Here is a 24,215-nt window from a genome sequence, read left to right as displayed (position 1 = left end):
AAAATTAATTTGATTCTCATCATACTATATATCAGTTAGCATACTGGTGTCCATGTGTGCAACCATGTATGAAACCTTTGTAAATTTTTCATAATTAACTTCCCAAATGACAAAGTTATTATTAAACAATTGGTATGGCTGCCCATCTCACTAGTGCAACTCTAGACAGCTGATAGTTAAAACAGTAAAATAATCTGTAAATAGTAAATAACCAATAAAGAACCCAAAACCATTAAAAATAAATTACAACAATTAACATACCATGTACCCAAGGTCTAAACAGATCCTTCCTGAATGGCAGGTGACTAAGCTATGATGCCCCATGAGGAGGACCATCCAATCCAGAAGTGAGCACAACTGGCACACAACTGGACCTGTGCAAAGACCCTCTAGCGGTGGCTGCCACCTGCTCAGTTGGCCTTCTCCATCCATATATTTCCACCACGAAGCTGCTTTCAGAACCCTGGAGCAATGACTACCCCAGTGATTTGCCAGTAGTATTTACTTGGAAAACAAAAATAATTGTTCAACAACATAACTTCAGCTAAGGATGATCCCTTCCCCCCCAAAAAGAGTGGGGGGAGTTGGGTGTGTGTTTATTTTGTTTGTTCAAGGTATGAGTTATCAGTTCTACAGCCTTATCTTGCAATATGCTGTTACATAGGGATTGTAAATCAAAATGAAGGTGTTGTAAATGCCAGGCTACAAGCTGACATTCCCAGGTGGCCAGTCTACTTGCTAGACAGGCACAAAGAATCAACATCAGAGGTGGGGGGAGGCTGTTTGTCCCATAAAACACAGAGTGTTACTCCAGACCCTCCCTCTTGGAGATAGAAGTGTGAGTTCTTTTTAAAACCACGGGAGAACTCAGAAAGCAGAACTTGAGAAGTTGGAAGGAGAAGTTGGATATAAGGCTGGGAAAAGGATTGGAGTTCTGCTTGTCAACCCAGCAGCCTCAGGATTACTGGCATCCCTAGGAAATGGAAAACTCAGGAATAATTCGGACAGTTAAGAATTCTTGTTTTATTGTGTTGTGCTTACGCTTCCCATCTTTTATATCTCTGTACCAGGGAAGGAAGTATGTATTCATGAAGTTACAATATTTCGGTAGAATATTGTTTTTCGAAGTAACAAGTTGAATTCTACCTCAATCTCTTTAAAGCAAAGTTAAAAAACAAATCTGTAGCAGACCAGTGCCATCTTATGTTGTGTCTGGAACATCTCTTTTGCATTTTCTTTGTCTTGTGGATTTTCTGTTCAGTTGTTCACCCTGACCAAGGCAAGTCTGTATGTATCCTTTAACAAGGAAGAGTTGCATATTAATACCTAAAATTTAAAATGTACTGACAAAATTTTACTAGACACATTGACTACTAAATGTTCTCCTCTTGATATCCTCAATATATTCTTGCCTTTGTTATATATGTTCCTTTGAATGAAGAGTGTATTTGTGAACATTTTTTGGTTTATTCTAAAAAAAGTCACAGTATTTGATTTATTCAAATCTGTGCCATCATTACTGCTAATATTACCTATTGTAAATTCACATTTTGTGGTAGCCAAATTAGTGTTAAAACTTGTGAAAAGGAAACCATGGATATAATTTGTGGTTATTGTAGTTTAATCTTGTACAATTTTCTTATGTTTGAATTATTTTTGTTCATAATGAAACTTATAGAGACCCTTATCTATAATTGTTAATAATCCTTAATTGTTCTTCTAATTCCTGTTGTGGATCCACATGAACATATCCATTTTCAGTATCAGTATCAGCTAAATCTTTTTGCTTTCAGTAATTCAAAAAAAAAACTCTGTTTATGAGAGATTAGCTACAAAACTATGAAAACATTAATGTACATAAAGTAAAAAATATAACCCAAGAATATGAGCCACCAATTTGTTTTAAATAAGGATTTTATTTTATTTGCTTCTAAAGTAGATATTTCTCATTAGTGCAAATGGTATTTGAATTACTTCTAGGACATTAGCTTTTGTTTTAGTATTTGGAGAGTTTTATGTTTCAAAAAAACTTTTTATAATATAAAGATTTTATCTGAAATCAGTCAGACTCGGATTTGATTTGTTAAATATATATTTTGTCTTTCTCCAGGAGCTCAATGAGGTTTACATAGAAATGTCTTTTCATTTTTCTCTCATCACAGCAATGATGTGAACTAGCTTGAGTTGATTGAGAATGACTGACACCAAAATAAATATTTTCACTGACACTTCAATTATTTTTCCCTTTTTAAAATTTCTTGATATTCTACCACAGGCCTATTAAAAGCTTAAATGATTCCCCATCAGACCCCCAAGTATAACTTGAGATAAGAGGGAACAGCTTCACATGAGGCTTATACCTATTAACCAGATATATGCTTTCAGGTCAGTTTTGAACCAAAAAAACCCAAAAAAGCTGGTTGTAGTTCAGTTAATGTATTGCTGTCTCAAACTAATGGTGATCTCCTAATTAAGAAATCCTGAAACCACCATAATATTCTACCAGTTGGATTAATTTATAAACCAAACCAACCTTCCATAATATATCATCTGCTTTTTCAATATCCCAAAACATAGCTACCATAAAATCTTTACCATGCAAAGTTTTCTGAGTTTCAGTTTCCAACTGAATTATACGATCTGCTGTGTGTCAACCACAATGAATGTCTTTTGAACACAAATGAAATCCACACCTCCAAATCATCCACAAAATATTTTAGTTTCTGACCATGAGCCATTAAATTATCCACATTCCAACTCAAGAGCTCCAGACTAAGCTTTGAAAGTTTACAAATATTTTTGGTAAACAGATTCCCAATTCCCAAAAACATTGCTGCTGCCTTCAAAATAATCAAGAGCTTTTCAGACTTTTTTTCAGTTTGTGCTGTACCTAGTGTTTCAATCTGCCAATACTTGGGGGACAGACCCAGCCTAACCAATATAGGCAAGCTCCTTGCCAATTCCTAGTGTCCTTTGCAAATTCTGCTCTGTGCCTGCTTTGTGTCTCATGAACAGTTCACTGGACCCTTGGGCTGTCCTATGACCACTTTGTCTTGCTTTTCCCTTAGTCTCAATCATTGCAGGAAGAATCCCAAAGACTCCAAATTATAAATGACTAGGCATTTGCAAGCTTTCACTTTGCATATAGTTGATTATTGCTGCTTATCTTGCGACTGCTGGCTTGCTGCCAAGGAACATATAGCACTCACAGCTATAGAACAGGAAAGGGTTATGCCTGCACCAGTTTGAAGTAGCCAGTAGGTGCTAGGTTCTTCCTACCAGCCACACAAGTCACCTGACCATGCTGATGGCACTTCAGTCAGCAAAGCAGATCAGTTTTTACACACCCTTACAATTGCCAGATGTTATTGCTGGCTTAAAGGGAAAAGCACTACTTTACTCATGGAATGATGGTTATTACCTTTAAAGCCCTACATGGCATGGGTCCAGGTTACCTGAGGGACCATCTCATCCCCATCACATCGACCCTTCACACCTGGTCATGCAGAGAGGGCATGCTACAGACATCTACAAGAGAATTCCGTTTGGCGGGGTCCAGGAAGCGGGCCTTCTTGGCAGTGGCTCCCACCCTCTGGAACATTCTTCCCCCAGAGGTGAGGCCAGCCCCCTCTCTCCTGACCTTCCAGAAAAAGTTGAAGACCTGGCTCTGCCATCTCGCTTGGGGCAGGAAGGGGCGTAGTCATTCTTGAGGATGCCTTAAGGTGGTCCTCATATATACATGAATTGAATTAGAACTTTTATATGCCATCTGGATTCTATTTTATATTTATATTTATATTTTTATGTATTATTGTGGTTTTATTGTATTTTAATTTTTTAGCTCTATTGTAAACTGCCCAGAATCCCTCTGTCAGGGGGAGATAGGCGGTGGTGAAATTTGATAGATAAATAAATAAAGGGCAGAATAAAGGGCAACTTTGTACTATGGCTGGGTACAAGTAGAAACAAGGGAAAACAACTTGAGACCTACCAGTTCTTCGCCTCTGAATTCTAAGAGACATGGTAACAAATGTAACTGTATTCAAGTTTCCATTTGTTGTTATGCCAATTGGTTCCGCAACCTATGAAATCTTAGTTCTTCGTCTATCCAACTCTCTGGTTAGGATAAAGTACTGGATCTCACAATATAGTTAATAATATTTTTTTAAATACATCTGCAACTAACTCATTTAACAAGCTTATGATTTAGGTATAGTGGTATGAAAAAGAGGATGGAAAGTAAAAAATTTGGAGAAGTATCTGTTTCTGGTAATTAGGAATAGTTGTACTAATTGTACAATTGCTGCACCATTCCTAACTAATTCTTCTCCAAACTCATTTATGTTCTGCTGAATATAACATTACTTGAAAGGTAGGCTAAGATTCTGTAAAGATTAGAAGAATCAGTATCTCCAGGTTTAAATTTAAACTGAACCCTTCCCTCCAAAGGATGGAAATTTACTTTAGTTTCACTGTCAGTTGTAAAGTGCAAATATTTCTCCACACCCATAAGGATTAAATATTTGGGGGTTTTTTTTGGGGGGGGAAGAGATAGAAAAAACTAAAATTCTAGAAAAGGTTGGGGTTTTTTGTCCCTGTATGCTAAAACTAGGGAGTCCTGTTGGAAGGGCAGAATCCAAAGCTAGCTACTTGAAAATTGGTTATGCTATCCCTGAGTAAAAAAATAGACTAAACTTTCAAAGAAACCCATAAAAGAAAAAAGCTCAGCTAAATCAGTGACACAAAGTAAGGTGAGAAGGATAACAATTATCCAGTGTTAATTAGCATGGAATTATACCTTTGCCTGATTATTGTTCTTTAGATATATTATGGAGGAAAGAAAACAACTGACTATATATAAATACCACTGTGCTTTATAAATGTACTGCACTTACTTGGGAGAAGGGCACTGATAATTTTCCCAAAATATGAGGTCAAATCTGAAGCTAAGAAGATCAGTGCAAAGATATTAAAGAAGATCTTCAGTTTTTAGAGTACTTGTCCTAACAGCCAGGAACCACGCTGAGACAAGGAGTAGGTCTCTAGTGTTTTATTACTGCTACATAACAAAGAATCCTAACAAACTGAAGAAGCGTGAGAAAACCCAGACATATAAACCCCAAAGACTAAGGCGGGCCCAATCTGTGTCTCTTTGAATGGCCACCTAATTCCTCAGTACTACGCATGCGCTTTACAGCCTGGATGGGAGCCCCCTGCTCGCCATCCTCACTCATGACAGTACTGAGTCCTTGCAAGATTACAAAGTATGTATACTCTAAATATAAATTTAAAGCACTCTTTTTCATCTCAAGCATACGATGCAAATACATGAGACACATATACAAAGCTGAATATTATAACATATATTTATTTATATATTTACATATTTATTTATATAATTATGGATCAAACAATCAAGAAAAGAAGACAAATGTGTCACAATCCATCCAAGAAAGGATATGAAGCTGTCTTACCCTGATTCAAGAGCACTGATCTACCACTAGCTATGGAAGGTAACCTAAAGTCCAGGGGCCACAAAACCACAAAGGTCTCTGCCCACTTTTGCTTACATGAAATAAAGTGGTGATTTTGTGATGCCATTAATAATAATCAAAGAAAATTGACAAGCTTACTGGTAGGGGTCAAACTTCTGGTTTATTGCTGCCAAAGGGAAACAAGAAATCAGCCCTGTGTCATTTGGCATTCGGAAGAGGGAAAAGATGTGCATATGTATGGGAAATGCATGGGGATATGCTTCTATAATCCCTTCCTTCTAATAGCCTATATGCTTTTGGATTGAAAAGGTTATCCATCCATGATCTTACAGGGGCTGTGTAATCCATACTACGTATTCATTTCTTTATTAAAGGATTTATAGCCTAAATGTTAACATGTTTCCCAGAGCAGTTTATGTAAATAAACCCCAAAAAGTCTTTAAACTGGCAAGTGCTGTAGATAGCTGTAGATAGTACCAGACAAGTGCTTTTTGGTGTTTTCCTATTGGAAAGCATTTAGACAGAACGTATCATCCCTTCACAGAACTATCTTTCATTTCTCTTTGTACAATTGCTAGTATAAGCTTTTATGCAAGCAGAATCAAAATTTGCACACAGATGAAAATAGGATTTCAAGTGTTTTGTATAACATTGGATTCAACAACCCATGATTCCAGAAAGCACTGTTGCAAAGTATCACCATCTGCTTTTTTTTCTTTCCACCGAATTCTGAAATACAAGATTTTAACAAAAGCTAGACCAACGAACTGTAATATTTTGCCTTCAGCTAAATAATTACAAAATATTATGATAACCAGTCCCTGCTATGGCATGCAAATTTGTCATTTCTAGTCTTAATTAAAAGTGGCTGAAGATGTTAAGTTGGTGGTAGGCGGAAAGAGGCATTTCCTGAATTAAATTGCTTCAAATTATTTCTCCTATTTGCAGGTTTCCCATATAGGGATCTTGTCAGCCACTAGGGGAACAGCAGGTTGGATTAGATAGCCCCTTGACTATATATTCTCAAAATCTTTATTAAAATACAGAGCCAGTTTGGTGTAGCGGTTAAGCCACCAGGCTAGAAAGCAGGAGACTGAGAGATCTAGTCCTGCTTTAGGCATGAAAGCCGGCTGGGTGACCTTGGGCCGGTCCCTCTCTCTCAACCCACAACATCCCGCTCAGGCAACAAGCCAGTCAGTCAATTCCTGTCACAACCAACAGATCACCATGTGGAAAAAACACTAGGAAGGCAAAAAAAATTGATTATGCTTGTATCCCACCTTTTTTTTTTCAAAAATTCCACTGGATCCCAAATAGATCTATAGAGTTTATTAATACACACACACACCCCATCATGCTTGGCATGATCACAGTACCAGCCACCCCCAAGAATGGCTATCCCCCCTCCCATCCCAAGCGAGGTGGCATAGCCAAGTTTTCACGCCCTTCCAGAATGCTGGGAGAGTGGGGCCTGTCTTACCTCCAGGGGTAAGCTGTTCCACAGGGCAGGTGCCATGGCAGAGAAGGCCCTCCTCCTGGACCCTGCCAATCGGCAATCCCTCATGGACAGGGTCCGTAGCATGCCCTCTCTGCCTGACCAGGTGGAATGGGTCAATGTGATGGGGGTGAGGCAGTTCGTCAGGTAACCTGGACCCATGCCATGGATTTACAAAAGGTTTGTTAAAATCTTGAAGAACTCTGTGTGATGGGACAAAAAAGTGAACAGAAATCAAATCCTGCAACAATATTTGAACAAACTAAAGATTAAGACTGTTAGAAGTAAAAGGCAGGAATATAAAGTTGGTTTATTTGATCAAGGTTAAAATAAGATATGTTGTTACTTCTAGCTACCCTTTTTGGACTTTCTGCTGAGACCAGGACTGAAAACATGAAGTTTTATGGATTTGTTTAAAGATAAGAGATGGGATAGGGGATGAAGAGATAAATGTCTGTAACTTTAGAGAGGGTGAAGAGTTGCTAAATTTGTTTATACTTGTTGTGACGAAGGTAATTTCTTTATATATTTCTTTTCTTTTTTTATTATATTCTTATATTCTTTTCTCTTCTTTTTCTTTTTTTCTTTCCTTTTCCTTGCACTTTTACTCCTATTTTCTTTTCTTTCTTTAAGTTTAGTTTGTATTGGATTTTACTATTATAATCAAAATTCTTAATAAAAATTATATACAAAAAAAAAAAAGAAGGAATAGCAAAGTTTTGATTCAGCTGTTGTATACAGTTTTTGTTGTTTTAATCCAATGGAAGTGGCACTGTAAATAAGGAGTTAAGTGACCTGGAACTGAACCTGTGAGGATTAGAAACTTTAGTGGGACCAAATAACAAAAGTGAGAAAAGAGCCTTTTTTGTGCAAAGCTTTCTTGCTTAGTTACTAATTAAAGTGAACAGATATCAAACTCAGAGAAAGCTAGTAAGCAAATACACTACAACTTGCACTCCAATATTTGTTCAATGGAGGATCTAATGCCCATGCTCATTAGTCAACTTGTTTATACAGTATGCTATTTTCTCAGTCTTTCTTATTTAGCAACAAAACTATAGATAGCAAGTTACATTACCTCTGTTGAAACAGAATTACCCACTGTTATCTGTTTAAGAAATAGTTGAGAAAGGATAGAAAGCAAAGGTATGAAGTTTCTGTTAAAGCTACTAGATCTAGACTGCAAAAATTCAAGCAACCATAGGATGGCAGCGAAGAGATGGCTATCCAGATGTTTGCAGCCAGATCCAGTACCCCTAGTTTCTATGGACTCTAGGCCAATGAAATCATACAATTGCCAGGCACAAAATGTTCACCACATGAAAAAATTATAAGCTAGTTTCAAAATCTAACCAAGAAGTAGGGCAAATCTCCTGATTCTACTATTTAAATTAGGTTCCACTTTTGGATTTTAAACACATTTTATTTTAATGGAGGGAAGCTACATGATTGTTCAGAGATTGCCATTCTGCTTTGAGGGCCAGATCCTATGTCACTCTGCAGCCTGTTTCATGGAATCCCCAGATATAGAGTGTGGTTCAGAAAAATAAATTTCTTTGGGGAAATACTCTCTGTAGTATTTAAATAAACTCAGATCCTCCCTCAAATTAAAGATGTATATTCTTAATACAGTACTGACAAGTTTATTTGATATGTGCTTCCCTTCAAATTCTCCCATGAACCGAAAACCCATTGCTATGAAAATGTAAATTGGGGAGAAGACTATATGAACAAAGTTCAGAATACAGTTCCATGGGAATTCCACTGCTTAATGTATGCATTTTTGGAAATAATATGTAATAATAATAATAATAATAATAATAATAATAATAATAAGTAACAAACAGTTTTGATCCAAGCAGATACACACAATGTCATGATCACCGTTGCAATGCTTGTGACATCGCAACGGCTCACATATCAATACAGGGAAATGGGTACCGGGCGGATTAAGGGAAAAGGCAACTAGCTAACAAAAGAGAGCAACAGGTGCTGGCAACAAAGTATCGACTCTAGCCGAGGTGCGGAAGAGAGAGATACAATGTTGCAAAGAAGGTAATTGACAAGACCAGACCACGAGGCGCGCCCGAGCTGTCAAAAAGATTACGAACCTGATCGCCCGGCAATGAACCATCACCGGCCGGAAAAACAGTCAAGGAAACGCCCGAGGCACAGGAGGGGCTCCACGACCCCTCACCTACCGGCAACGGACCCAACGGGGCTCAGGGCGCACCCGGAGTAAGAAGGGGTGGAGTGCTGACCAGCGCAGGCTATTTAAATCCCATTCCGGCGTGCTCCACTCACTCTCAGCTTTTCTAAGGGCATGCATTCTATACTCAAATAAAACCAGAACCTAAGCCTACACTAGTGTCTGTGGTTTTACTGGGTAGCAGGCAGAGCCTGACATAAAGCTGAGAGTCACCAAACCAAAATCGCCAAGCTCCACCGGATGAAAATTTTTCCGTGGGAGAGACCAACTGGCGAAAACCAGAACCAGAGACAGCGATGGAGCCAGCGCTTTGCACCAGAGGCGTGAAGGATGGCCCGCAAGAGGCAGAGGCGACCCGACAGCGGCTGGAGACAGCGTACCTCAAAGGGGACATGGACACCCTCTCTGCCCACACCGCACCCCAGTTCCAGACCTGGAGCTCCAACCCAGACAGGAGAACCCCGACGTAAGACGAAGTTGGGGACCAGCAACTCCTCGCTTGGGCCGGCGGAGCAGGACCCTGAACGGGAACACCCTACTCCACCTGGAGGCTCCGCTACCCCCAAACACCCGAGCAGAAAGGCGCAAGACTACGTACCGGACAGCATCTGGCAGCACCGACGTCGGACGACCAGGGCACGCCAGACAGGGTCACGGCCCTGGAAGCCAGGGTACGATACTTTGAGCACCTGCTCCTGTCCCCGACATTGGCAGACGAGGACACGACCCTGAAAGCCAAGGTACAAGACCTGGAACATATGCTCCAGACCCTAGCAACAATCGTCAGTGAGCGCTCCAAGACTGAGGCGGCACAGGGGGTAAGAGGGGATTGGGGCAACATACCCACCCCATCAACAACCCCGAGCGGAAGGGGCCAAGCACGTGACTGTCGCAGGGATTCGTGGCCCCAGGCCATCCCTCACCACCCACAGGTAGGGGACCCGCAAATTGGGAGGTTCGCCAAAGACTTCCCCGTACAATTTGACGGGAACCCTATGAAACTGTCCTTCTTTCTAACAAATGCGAGGGACTACATGGCCCAATACGGCCATTGCTTCAACACAGAAGCCGCTAAAATCTCGGTGGTGGCCACCAAGCTCCAAGACAGGGCTGCGGACTGGTACGTGCAGATGTCCGAGTCCGGAGCCCCAGCCTTGGCTGATTTCCATGACTTCCTCACTGAGTTGAAGCATTACTTTGAGGACCCCCTGGTGAAAGAAAGGGCCAAGTGCACACTTCAAGCGCTATGCCAGGGAAGAAAACCGGTGGCCGACTACGCCCTCGAATTCAAGGTCCTCGCAGGCAAAATCACGGAATGGTCTGAGGCACCCTGATCAACATGTTCAAGTGTGGCCTCAACCGGGAGGTGCTTCAATGGGCACTCTACAGGGACGACCCAGCCTCCCTTCACAGGTGGATTTGCCTAGCCGGAAAAGCGGAGCATGCTCAGCGCACGTTTCTGCTCGCAACCGCAGATGACAAAATCCCGCCCAGCACAAGAGGACCAGTCCCACAGTCGGGCCCAATCTGGCACGCAGACCAACAACGGAGGCTTGCCCGCAGGCAGTGTACCAGGTGCGGGAAAACGGGCCACCGAGCGGCGGACTGTTTCACAAACAGGACAACGGATCGCCCGCCCAGACCCACACCAAAGACGCCGCACAAGCCATCCAACCCCCCCAGATGGCTGACAGGAGCGTTAGCAACCCCGGACAAGGACGCGGACACCTACCTCGCAGGGGACGCAATTGACGCCCAAGAACAGCCGGCGGAAAACGCTCCCCACCTGCTCTAAGCAGCGCCGCTGGGCAGGTGGTGAAGAAGGGGCACAACAACCCCAGGGTGAGTGACAATTGCTCCATCCTGGCAGGGACAATTGAGCTCTCTTACGGCCCTAGAGCCATTGCGGCCGAAGCTATGGTGGATTCTGGGTGCTCCAGAAATCTGATCCACCCGGACATTGTCGCCGCACTAAAACTGCCTTGTTTCCCCCTCCCTAAACCGCTGGCGTTCCATCAACTAGGCGGTTCTACAGCGGGGGGGAGACCAGCCACCCAGAGGACCAGAATGGTCACCCTGACAATGGTCACCCACAAGGAATCAATAAACTTTGTGGTGACCCAGATAGGGAAACCCATAATAGTGCTGGGGATCCCCTGGCTAGCATGTAACAACCCACACATAGACTGGAGGACACGCTCCATCAAGTTCAAAGACGGGGTCTACCAGGCACCGACACCAGACAAACCATCTGCTCCGACGGTGGGGAGGTCAGAAGTCGTCGACCACACCCACGACCCCCCCCCCCGAAGGACTGCCGGAGCAATATGCAGACTTTGCAGATGTCTTCGGAGAAGAGGAGGCGGACCAATTACCCCCCCACCGCAAGACAGACTGCACAATTGAACTGCTCCCAGACGTCCCATTACCCAAGCCCAAGATCTACCCCATGACCCAGAGAGAATTAGTGGCGCTGCAGGAATTCTTGGATAAAAACCTCTCCAGGGGCTTCATAGAACCAGCAAAGTCGCCGGTTGGAGCACCCGTCCTATTTCGGGAAAAGAAGGACGGCACCCTGAGACTATGCACCGATTACCGCGGATTAAATTCCGCTTCCCTATCCAACAAATACCCCCTACCCCTCGTAAAGGACATGCTAGCACACCTGTGAAAGGGAAGGGTGTTTTCCAAACTCGACCTCCGCGAGGCGTATTACAAAATCCGCATCAGGGAGCGGGATGAGTAGAAAACGGCGTTCAACTGCCCCTTGGGCTCCTTCCAATACAAGGTACTGCCATTTGGTCTTGCGGGGTCCCCGGGGGTCTTCATGCAACTCATCAACGAGGTACTGCATGAACACCTATTCAAGGGCGTACTGGTTTACCTGGATGATGTCCTCATCTACACGAGGACGCAGAGGGAACACGAGAGGTTGGTGAGGCAAGTCCTCACTAAGCTACGGAAAGCCAAACTCTATGCTAAGCTGTCCAAGTGCGAATTCCACAAATCGCGCTTGGACTACCTAGGGTACAGAATCTCTGACTAAGGCGTAGAAATGGACCCCGCAAAGGTCCAGGCAGTTTTGAGCTGGGAACGCCCACGCACCAGGCGCCAGCTTCAAAGCTTCCTCGGGTTCGCGAATTTCTATAGGTCCTTCGCGAGGGGGTTCACGGAAATCGCCCTACCCTTAACCAATTTGCTCAAGACCAAGGGCGCCGGGGAGACGCGCAAGGTTAAAAACCCGGGGGCCGTACTTAATTGGACTCCTGCCTGTCAAACCGCGTTTGACAGGCTAAAAGCGCTGTTCACAGCGGAGCCAATCCTAGCTCACCCGGACCCCGAACGACCTTTTGTGGTGCAGGTGGATACCTCTGACTTCTCAATAGGCGCCATCCTGCTGCAAAAGGATTCCGCAGGAATCCTGAAACCATGCGCCTACCTCTCGAGGAAATTCTCGGAGACAGAGAGGCACTGGCACGTATGGGAAAAGGAAGCGTTTGCAGTTAAAGCAGCGCTGGAGGCTTGGCGTCACCTTTTGGAAGGGACGACTTGCCCGTTTGAGGTCTGGACAGACCACCGCAACCTTGAGGCACTCCGTACGCCCTGGCGCCTCAGTCCCAAGCAAATACAATGGGCTCAGTTCTTCAGCCGGTTCAACTTCCAGCTGAAGTTCATACCAGGCAAGAAGAACTTCCTGGCAGACGCACTCTCCCGACTGCCCCAGGATGCGGAGCCTATCTCCGACATTGTAGGGACGGTGCTTTCCGATTCCCAGCTGGGTATGGCAGCGGTCACCCGGGGTCGCGCTCGGGGACAGCCTGCCCCCCCCTCACAAACAACTACGATGCAACCCGCCCCTAGACGCAGGCAACCTCTAATACCAGGGGAGCTATGGGCAGATTTCAGAACGGCATTGAAATCTGACCCCTGGCTCCTTGCCAACCCCAACAAGGTCACCATGGACCAGGACCTCGCATGGGCGGAGGGAAGGCTATATGTACCCGACTCACAACGGCAGGCGATCCTCAACAGATCACATGACAGCAAACAGACTGGTCACTTTGGGTTCCTGAAAACCCTACACCTGACTCGGAGACAGTTTTGGTGGCCCTCGCTGAGGAAGGACGTCAAGATGTATGTGGCGTCCTGCCCAGTGTGCGCTATGGCCAAGCAGCTGGCTGGCAAACCCCAGGGGCTGCTGCAACCCGTAGCTGAACCATCCCGCCCTTGGGATGAAATCTCAATGGACTTCATAGTCGACTTACCACCCAGCCAAAAGAAAACGGTCATTTGGGTGGTAAAAGACTACTTTTCAAAACAAGCGCATTTCATCCCCTGCGCCTCGATCCCGTCAGCCCAACAGCTGGCGAAACTGTTCCTAGTCCACGTGTACCACCTACACGAATGCCCCTCCCGCTTGGTGACCGATAGGGGCACACAATTTACCTCGAGGTTTTGGCGGGCTTTTTTGAAACTGATAGGTACCCAGCAAGCCCTGTCAACCTCCTGGCATCCCCAGACGGACGGATCCACAGAGATCCTTAATGCCACACTGGAGCAATTCCTCCGCTCCTACATAAACTATCACCAAGACGACTGGGTAGACCTCCTCCTGTTTGCAGAGGTCGCATACAACAACGCAATACACCAAAGCACCGGAAAAACCCCCTTTGGGGTGGTGTCGGGTCGGGAGTTTGTCCCCATCCCTGAACTACCTCAGCCTCCGTCCCCAACAGTGGCCGCCTATGATTGGGGTGAGAAAATCGCAGATTCCTGGCCGGTCATCAAGGACGCGCTTAAAGAGGCACAAACAGTGTACAAATCACAAGCGGACAAACACAGCGCCAGCAACCAACATTTCAGGTGGGATACATGGTCTATCTATCCACCAGATTCATAAAATCGCCGCAACCATCGAAGAAGCTGGCCCCCGAGTTTATTGGACCATTCCAGGTGACACAAATAGTGAACCCAGTCACGGTGCGCTTGGACCTGCCCCATAATCTAAAGAGACTGCACCCGGTATTTCACTGCAGCTTACTCAAGCCGGCAAGTGATCCCTCCCGGTGGCACCCACACAAGCCCCCCCCACCAGTGATGATAGACGGGCAGCAACACTTCGAAGGAGGTGCTTGACTCCCGCAAGCGGCAGGGCTCCCTCCAATACCTCGTAAAGTGGAAACACTTTCCACACCCTGAGTGGGTCGCTGCCTGTGACGTCCAGGCTCCCGACCTGATCCGCACCTTCCACACCGCCTACCCCTCCAAACCCGCAGCTTAACCTTCCCGAAGGGGGGCAGTATGTCATGATCACCGTTGCGATGCTTGTGACATCGCAACAGCTCACATAACAATACAGGGAAATGGGTACCGGGTGGATTAAGGGAAAAGGCAACTAGCTAACAAAAGAGAGCAACAGGTGCTGGCAACAAAGTATCGACTCTAGCCGGAGGCGCAGAAGAGAGAGATACAATGTTGCAAAGAAGGTAATTGACAAGACCAGACCACGAGGCGCACCCGAGCTGTCAAAAAGATTACGAACCTGATCGCCCAGCAATGAACCATCACCGGCTGGGAAAACAGTCAAGGAAACGCCCGAGGCACAGGAGGGGCTCCACGACCCCTCACCTACCGGCAACGGAACCAACGGGGCTCGGGGCGCACCCGGAGTAAGAAGGGGTGGAGCGCTGACCGGCGCGGGCTATTTAAATCCCGTTCCGGCGTGCTCCACTCACTCTCAGCTTTTCTAAGGGCATGCATTCTATACTCAAATAAAACCAGAACCTAAGCCTACACTAGTGTCTGTGGTTTTACTGGGTAGCAGGCAGAGCCTGACACACAAATAGGGAGAAAGGAGAGGAGGAGAGGTTATCCTGAGGGCAATGGCCAGGAAAAGGAAAAAAAAAAGGAAATAGGAAATAAAAAGCAGCTTCAGAGAACCAATTTGGTGTAGTAGTTAAAGGCACTGGGCTAGAAATCAGGAGACTGTGAGTTTCAGTCCTGCCTCATGCACAAAGCCAGCTGGGTGATCTTGGACCAGTCGCTCTTTCTCAGCCCTAGGAAGAAGGCAGTCGTAAACCACTTCTGAAAAATGTTGCCATGACTTGTCCATGCAGTTGCCAGGAGTCAAAATTGACTTAAAGGGACACATGAGAGGCAGTTTAAGGAAATAAAGGGAGGAAGAGTTAAAGCTTTAAAGTAAAAGAAAGACATTCATGAGTAAGAGGTAAAAAGGAAAAAATACCAGGTTTTTATTTAGACAGCACTGTGCCCACTAGGATGTCTCCCTGTAGATAGGAGAGAAGTGGGCTGCTTGGAGGTGCAAAGGGATTTGGACTGATTGGCATACTTGGCCAACATCCTGTAGATAAGAGGCAGAAAAATTTCACCAGCAAAGAGTGCCCAGTTCATGTTGGCTATGGAGGATTATGGCCCAAGGAGGAGGTTCAAAAAGGCAACAGCCAAGAAGAGAGAGAGAGAGAGAGAAAAGCAGCTGCAGGAGTCTGTGGCTTTGAGTATCATTACCCAAAGAAGAGTTGGATTGTTTGAATATGTACAGTGCTGTGGTTCTGAATTGTACTGCTCCTTTAAGGAATCTTTTCCCACTGTTGGCCGAAAGAAAGGGAGCCTGAGCGAACCTCTCCCTCCTTGTCATTGTGTTTGACAGCTACTGTCCTTTAAAGTTCCTATGCATGTGTCACAGCTGAATGTGTGAACAGTGAATGCGTCATTCACGTGTCATTGCAATATGGATACTGGCTTCTTAATGCAAGCAGTAATGTCAGGCTGTTCTTGTCTCTTCGTAGAGGATGATGAGATCCTATTAGGAGACCCTAGAGAATCAGCTTCTTCAAGATCAACTACTGTGCTAAAACAAGAATAACTACATACCACTTGAATGACTGGGTTCTAATAAAATACATTTACCAAGTTTATTGTAAAGTACAGCTTTAGCCCTGTGAAATTGATGAGAATTTAATAAACATCTTCTGCAGTTATATACGCCAGAGCACCGACCGTAGTTTCCTTTTCCATGTACTGACGTGAAAAGTTTGGTTTAGTCATTATGTCAAATAAGGGCTTTATGTTGGCCAGAACTGCCCTCACAGGCATGCAAACATCCTCCTCCCTCCCACATACATATTCTTGTGGGTTCCATGGGATAGCTTATCAAGGAGCTTCCGCATCAAGGACTGATTAATGGGAAACCTTGCTCCAAGTCCCTAACCAGCCACAAAACTGCCTGATGGTTTGAAAAGATCAAGGGAAGAACAATAAAGCACTCCGCGTGATAAAAAGCATTAAATGCATTTATCACTTCTAGTTGTATTAGTTTAGGGGAAATGGAGCTTGAAGATGAGCAACCATTTTAATATTAGTATTGGAAAACAATACCTCATTTTCATTCCCATATTTGAATCATCACTCTTCCAAAACAAAATCTATTGACTGGTTGTGATCATAAATGTAGTATGGAATCTCCAAGTGAAATTCTTTCATATTTACCCAAACCAGATAAATAGGTAAAGGGTCGTAACCTTAATGCAAGTTAATTAACGTTTTATTATACAATACTATAAATAAAATGGAATCTTATTACAATTTCCCCACGTGCTCTGCTTTTGAACTGAAAACTTATTAAGGCTTGTCAATGATAAACACAAAAAAATGGGTAAATTTACTCTCAGTTACCTTGACTAAATATTGAGGAAGGGAAAAAGGAGGAAGAAAAATAAGGGCAATTGAAATTCAAGACTCATCTGTGGAAAAACAATTAATTTCCAAGTCTGCTCTGACCCAGTGTTGTAGCATGCACATAAATCCTTGTCTATCAGCCATCAACACCTAAGGCAGCAGAATACTGAAATGACTCCTCGGTCTAGCTGAAGCAATGCTCAAAGGATTAGGTATGCATGAGGTAATATCAGGAACCCCTTGAAGTTTGAAACTAATAACCATTCAGCTCTTGTTCCTTAAATCCGATCCTCTTAGCAATGTTTTGAAATACTTAATTATTATATTCAGACTAATCGCTTTTTACAGTGTTTTTCCCCCTCCATGGTTTTGTTACATTATTAAGCAACTACTTAACCTCTTTTTGTTTATGCATATTGATTGTGGAAAATGTACTTTGGGATGCTTTGGAATAAATAATGCTTCCTGATGAGGTACTTTATTTTTAACTATTTTCTGAGGAAAGGAAAAAGGTCTTAAGTATAAGCCTCCATCTGCTATGAAGTAGACTGTCCCAGATTCAGGTTTATCACCTCAGTGAGAACTCATTCTTAGAAAGCTTTTCTCAGAAGCAAGAATCAGTACAACATTTGCTTCCACAGCCCATTACATAAGGTAAAATTGTGAACCGCCCAGGGTCCCCTGAGTGGGGGAGATGGGCGGTAATAAAAATATGACAAATAAATAAATAAAATGTAAAAAGTATAAAAGAAACAGGACTTTCAGTATCCAGGACAAGTGTTAGCTGGCCAAAATTTTAGGATTTCTCTGCTGTGCAATATTTCATGATAAGGATAGCAGAATTCACTTTATCCAATATGATCCTGGCATTCTTGCATAAATATACATGCTTATTCAGATATAAATTAAATCTAAAGGAATCTAGGCACTGGAAAATTCAATATTGGCTATAAAACTATGGTTTTACAGCCAATATTGAATTTTCCAGTGCCTAGATTCCTTTCTGTGAATTCAAGGCAGTTTTCTAAGTGAAACCTTTTAAGGCAGCAACACTGAACAAAATAAATCTGAAAAAGTTGTGTCTAGATCCAACCTTTGAAGTAATGCTGGGATGGTGATAACTCTTAAGCAATCAAAAAGTCTGCCTAGAACAGTGGTAAACTCCCCCTCACTGAAAGTTTTCAGAGGGAGACCGTATGTCCATCAGTCAGAGATGGTTTAGTACATCCCTGAGCAGGAAGTGAGACTTGATGACTTATAAAGTATTTTCCAACGCATACATTCTATGATTCTCTAAGTGCTTTGGCTGTTTTGAAAATTCTGGAGCAGTTGCTGCTGGTCAGATAGGTTCGGAAATAGGATTGCAACGTGTACTTCAGAGCCAGTTTGGGGTAGTGGTCAAAGGCACCAGGCTAGAAACTGGGAGACTATGGATTCTAGTTCTGTCTTAGACATGATGCCATCTGGGTGACTTGGGGCCACCCTTGGAAGAAGCCAATGGCTAAAAATGTTGCCAAGAAAACTGCATAGACATGTCAGGGGAGGTCCCAGGAGTCAAGACTGACTCAAAGGTACAAAAAAGAGTACTTGCATTTCCTAAAACCAAAAATATGGCACAGGGTATTCTACAACAGTGCTGTCCTAACTGCCACGCAGATTCTTGTAGAGTGAATGCAGCTGCTAATACAGAGACCTGTTTAGAAGGCCCAGTTTTAGTGGAGGCTGAGCAAAGTCCAGTTGAAAGAGCTTGGTTAGGCTGCACAGTTACTGTATCTAGCTAACATAATTATGGTGATGCAGCCATACTCATACTGATTTTTATGTATCTTCATGGTCCAAAATATGAAGATTTTTAGTGTAACCATGGGATTTCAAACATACAAGAGCTTAAGCTCCCAGCTTAAGGCCATGAACCCTCAGTGATTAACTGACCAGCTCTTACTACTCTTACTCAGTGCTTACCTGAGGTAGTCCTTGATGGGGAACACAGTATATAGTCACTGTATCAGCCTTTGTGTTCTTCTATCATCACCATTAATCCAGGTTGTGTGTGTGTGTGTGTGTGAGGATTGTATTGAAAGGATTTGCCGGTGATGTCACCCTTGCCGGGGGAAGCCTGAGGGGGCTCCTTTCACGTCCCTATTATTTTCCCACTGAAGTGGTACCTATTCATCTACTTGCATTTGCATGCTTTCGAACTGCTAGGTTAGCAGGAGCTGGGACAAGTTGATGGGAGCTCACTCCGTCATGCGACTCACACTCTCAGGTTTCAAACTGCCAAGCTTCCAACCTTAATGGTCCTCTGACTCAGCATCTTAACTACTGAGCCACAGCGGCCCCTATTAATCCAGGTGTGAATATCTTATGCCTTTATTTTCTTGATTTTATCCATGGAAATCCATGGAAACTCTCTAGAATATCATGAATATCTTTGAGTGTCTTGGGAACGGCAAGTATAATTCAGGTAGTTTGTCAGATGCACATCAAGATGATATCAGCCCATATTTCCCAGAGGATGCTTTCCTTTGACTTATAGGGGGTACACATTCAGATGCAGAACCGAAATTGAATGCTGCTATTATTTTCCCTTGCATGCAGATCCAGATGTGTCTTCTGATGTACTTTACTAGTCTTAAATATCAGCCAGGTTGTGCATCATTTCACATATGAATCCATGAATTAGTTTCTCTAGTGATAAATTAAACATACTGTATTATGCACACACACACACATTCTCTCTCTACATATACGTATACAATGTACCACCAAAGGATAAGACAGGTCCTGAAGAGCCAGCTCAATGGGAAGAACAAGATCCATGCCATCAACACTTACACCCTGCCAGTCATCAGATACCCTGCCAGGACAGTGAGCTGGCCAAAGGAGGACATGGAGGCTGCCGATGTGAGGACATGGAAGCTCCTCACAATGTATAGAGGCTTCTACCCCAAGTCCAACACCCAGACTGTACACCAGGCGGAAAAAGGGAGGGTGGGGTCTGGTGAATGTCCAAGCCACTGTCCGGGACGAGACCCAGAGCATCCAGGAGTACATCAGTAAGATGGCACCCAAAGATGAGCTGCTGAGAGAATGCCTGAGGCAGCAGCAGACATGGGAGGAAGATCAAGCAGAGGAAGTGCCATGGCAAGACAAGACCCTGCATGTGTCCCTTCCTCACTGCTTCATCAGAATTATATTTCGTAGCTTTCACAAAGCTAAATTGCCTGAAATGGCCCTAAAACTATGGGCAGTTTCATGAGGTGTAATCTGGTACAAGCACCCTTGTGATTCCTCTGTATGCTAAAGCAGAAGCATACACACAAAATAGCAATGTACTAAACTGCAATGTGCAGTTACCACAGCTGAGGCAGACATTGTCTTATCCCTGCAAATTCCTTTTTGTAAGTTACAAAACAAGCCAGTAAATTTCAATCTGTGCCTCACCAGCCTTAATTCTGATATGATCAATGAAAAAAGGCTGGCTTTGAAAGACCAAAATAAATAACGTTGCTGTTAACAAATATAGACTTCAAATGGGAACAAGTGAAATTAAACAAGTTTGAGGAATTGTTGAAAAAGATAGAAAGAATTAGAGCTACTTCTGTACCTGAGCAATACGCTGTCAGCTTCTGCTTAATGACTAAAGCCTTGTTAATGTTGCATGGCTCACAGAGAACTACTCAGTAATAATAGTGATTCCAAATACTTCTCAAAAGCACATTGAGGAGACATGACTTTGCTCTATTAAATTGGGTGGAAGGTAACTGGAACCATGAATTCAAGCCTAGGCTTCAAATTTTGCTGTTACACATACTCTTCCACCATGTGTAAATACAATTAGGCTCCCCCCTCCTGTTTTCCAAAGTGAAGTGCCACTTTTAAATATTTCCACTTTACTTGCTTTGAATTGCCAGAGATCAAATGAGTCAATTAAACGGTGTGTCTTTTTTGTTCAGAGGAGAGATGAAGGTAATTTGCAGCTCAGTGCATCTGTTTCCTCATCAGCACAGTAAGGACCAGGCTAATTATTGTAGGAAAACAGCATGGTCATATAGATAGGCCAGATTGCTTGTCACTCAGCTATTTTGATTTGAGAACAGGAGAATGAGGATTCCAAGTCTCCTTTCCTTTCCATTTACTGGGGATGGAGAAGAACTTCAAGCACTAAAATGTTCATCTGCTTCTTTTAAGCATTAAACTCCATAAAGCATCTCCCAAAATTGGATCATTTATTTATCCTCCCTTTGATCAGTGTACCCTTCTGGTGTTAACTTGTTGAGCAGAATCCTTGTTTTGTATGTAGGCCTCACATTTACATGTAATCAAGAAATTAAAAAATAAATGCTAAATTAAGATGAGCGTGTTTATGTTTATTAAAAGCCAAGGCATCAGGGTTGAGTAGATGACAGTCATTCTGTGTATCCAGATGGTTATGCTATCAGTACCATTAAGCTTGATCCAATCCTTACTGAGGATGGATAATGCACAAGTGCACTTGTATCTCCTTTCCTCTTTTAGCATCTCCCCTTTTAACAATCTGGATAAAAAGATTGAACCAGCCAAACTAGCAAGCAATATTGCCCTGGAAGTGCTCATTGCAGGATCTTAAGAATCTGAGTATGTAACACATTCCTCTTTCCTTCTAGCCTTAACAGGCTTCCTGGATATCCCAGATCTTTGCTTTGGGTAGAAATCCTGTTTTAAATAAATGAATGGGAGAACATTCATCCTCTGGTTCTATCTGTGTTAATAAGGGAACTTGTTTACTTGTTTGGGGATATTACTTATGTAAGTAAGTGCCAGGTCTCCTGTTCTTACTGATGTTGTTTTAAGTTTACCCACAATTACATTCAAAATTCTTTATTTAGCTTTATCATTTTTTAAAGATTAAGTTTGTTAAATTAAGTTATTACTTACAACATGGGTTCTCAAACTTTGAGATACCACAGTCCCCTAAAATAATAAATGAACTTGTGAACTATTCCTCTCATAAATGAAACTAATTATTTCATTAAGGTTAAGACTGGGTAAGAAATACATGCACCATTTTTATTAATTAAATTTTAATCCAAATATCAAAAAAAATAATGATAGCATTGTACAACTATATAAAATAAAACTGTTTAATTGGAAATAACTAAATAATCCAACTGGAAACCATTTTTTTAACAGGAAGGAAGGATGAACTTGCTTACTTCTGCATAATTCCTAAAACCTGGGTTTTATTTTTGAGATACCTACTCTTATTTCTCATCCTACATTTATCTTTGATTGATATTTATATAGCATATCTTTATAGCATTCCACTGATTTGCACAAATATCAGGTTGCAAACTTTTATTAGTACTACAGGTAGATCAGTTATGTTTAGTTTTTCTCTTAAAGGTTTCCCTTGACATTAAGTCCAGTCATGCTAATAAAACATTTCCATTTTGAAAAGCTACAACTTTAAAATAACAGATAAAAATATTGAGCTTGACTATTGTTGAAGCAAAGACTAGGCAGGGATCTTTAACTTGGATTTCTGCAGTTACTGGGGGCTGGGCTCAGTTGTGCAAGTCTATGTATTTCACTAACATTTCTACAGACATTTCAAAGACTATAGATAAACTGTACATGCCATGCAGGCTACATATCAGGAACATATTAGCATTTCCAAGAAAAGGGATCAAAAGAACACTTATTTCCCTAACATAAATAATAATTTAAAGAATATAATATTATTGATGGTTTATGGAATCCTTGTGCTAAGGATTCCTTGTAGTAAGAAAATTAATAGTTGAAAGTCCAAACTCTGTTATAATGCCTGAGATTCTTTTAAGTGGCCCCTCCCCACAAGCTGCTTCCATCCCATAATTTAAGAATCTGTGTTATACAACACTATTTCCCAAACTTATTTGGCCATTAACACTTTAAACCTTCAACTATTGACAGAACACATACATGCTAGTTTAAAGAAAGATTTTCATACTGAATGCATTTGATAAGAGAGATCTCCTAGCAGAGAGTTGAAATTTGTATCAGTGAAAACTAATAGTGAAAATATTCAAATGGTCTTACAAACACTTTACCTTATGACAGCATTTTGATCCTGTATGTTAAAGAAGTACTGTGTTTGGTTGCCCATTTATTCTCACAAAAAATCTTTAAAGAGATAAATGTTTTTGCCTCTGTTCATCACAAATCTACTTAGTATTAGAAGTAATGCTGGTAAGTTGGATCCTTATGTCTGGTCCAGCATCAAATCAATTTCTGTATTTGCTTTTGATCGCAACATAATGAGAAAATCCTGTTTTATATTAGGATATTGGACACAAAAGCAGCAGCAGCTAAACTGCACGTTTTATTTATTTATCATTTATTTATTGATCAGATTGGTATGGCTGCACATCTGTCTGATGAAAATCTGGACAGCGAACATACTATATAAAACATCAGCAATAATAAAACAAACAAACAAAAACCCAAGTCAATGATTTGCAGTTAGGTTGCTCCAAAACTCATTTAGTAGCTGTTAAATTTCTGTTCCATCTAGAAGTCAGAACTAACATCAATCTCATTTTCATACAGGTAGTCCTCACTTACTGACTGCACTTACCGGCAACTCCATTGCTAAGCAACTCAGTCATAAAGTGAAACATCACATGACTGCACCCAACTTACAATATCAGTTCTGGCTGCAGTCATTAAGCGAATCACTGCAGTCCTTAAGTGCAATGACCACAACTTGTGATTCCTGCCAGCTTTCCCATTGACTTTGCTTGTTGGAGGCCGGCTGTGAAAGTCACGAGTGGTGACCACAGTACTGCAGGACACTGCAACTGTCATAAATGCATGTCAGTTGCCAAGCACCCAAATTGCTTGTGCACATGATTGTGGAGACACTGACAGCTGCAAATTTGAGGACTGGTTGTAAATCTCCTTTTTCAGCACCACCGTAACTTCAAACAGTCACTGAACAAGTAATCAGTAAGTGAGGACTGCCTGTATTCAATCTCATATTTACAGGCTACAAAGACAGCTGGATTAATGGACAACTTTTTAAAATTGCTGCTTTAAAGTCCATAATAAAACAGGAAGGTACCTTACAACTTTCTCTCCCATTATAGGGAATTCAAAATGGCTGCTGCTTTTACATCTGCAGGCTATAGAATTCAGAAAAACACTTTTTAAATTTAAAAAAAATGGACACAAATTCTCCCTAGAGAATGCCTAACAACAACTCTTCACACATGAAATTACATGTATACCAGTTATTTGGAAAACAGAAATTATCTAGTGAAGTTTGCTATGAAAACACACAGCAAAGAAAATATCTAGA

Source organism: Candoia aspera, chromosome 1 (genome assembly GCF_035149785.1).
Source record: "Candoia aspera isolate rCanAsp1 chromosome 1, rCanAsp1.hap2, whole genome shotgun sequence".
NCBI classification, from domain to species: domain Eukaryota; kingdom Metazoa; phylum Chordata; class Lepidosauria; order Squamata; family Boidae; genus Candoia; species Candoia aspera.
Note: the sequence above shows the minus strand (reverse complement) of the source record.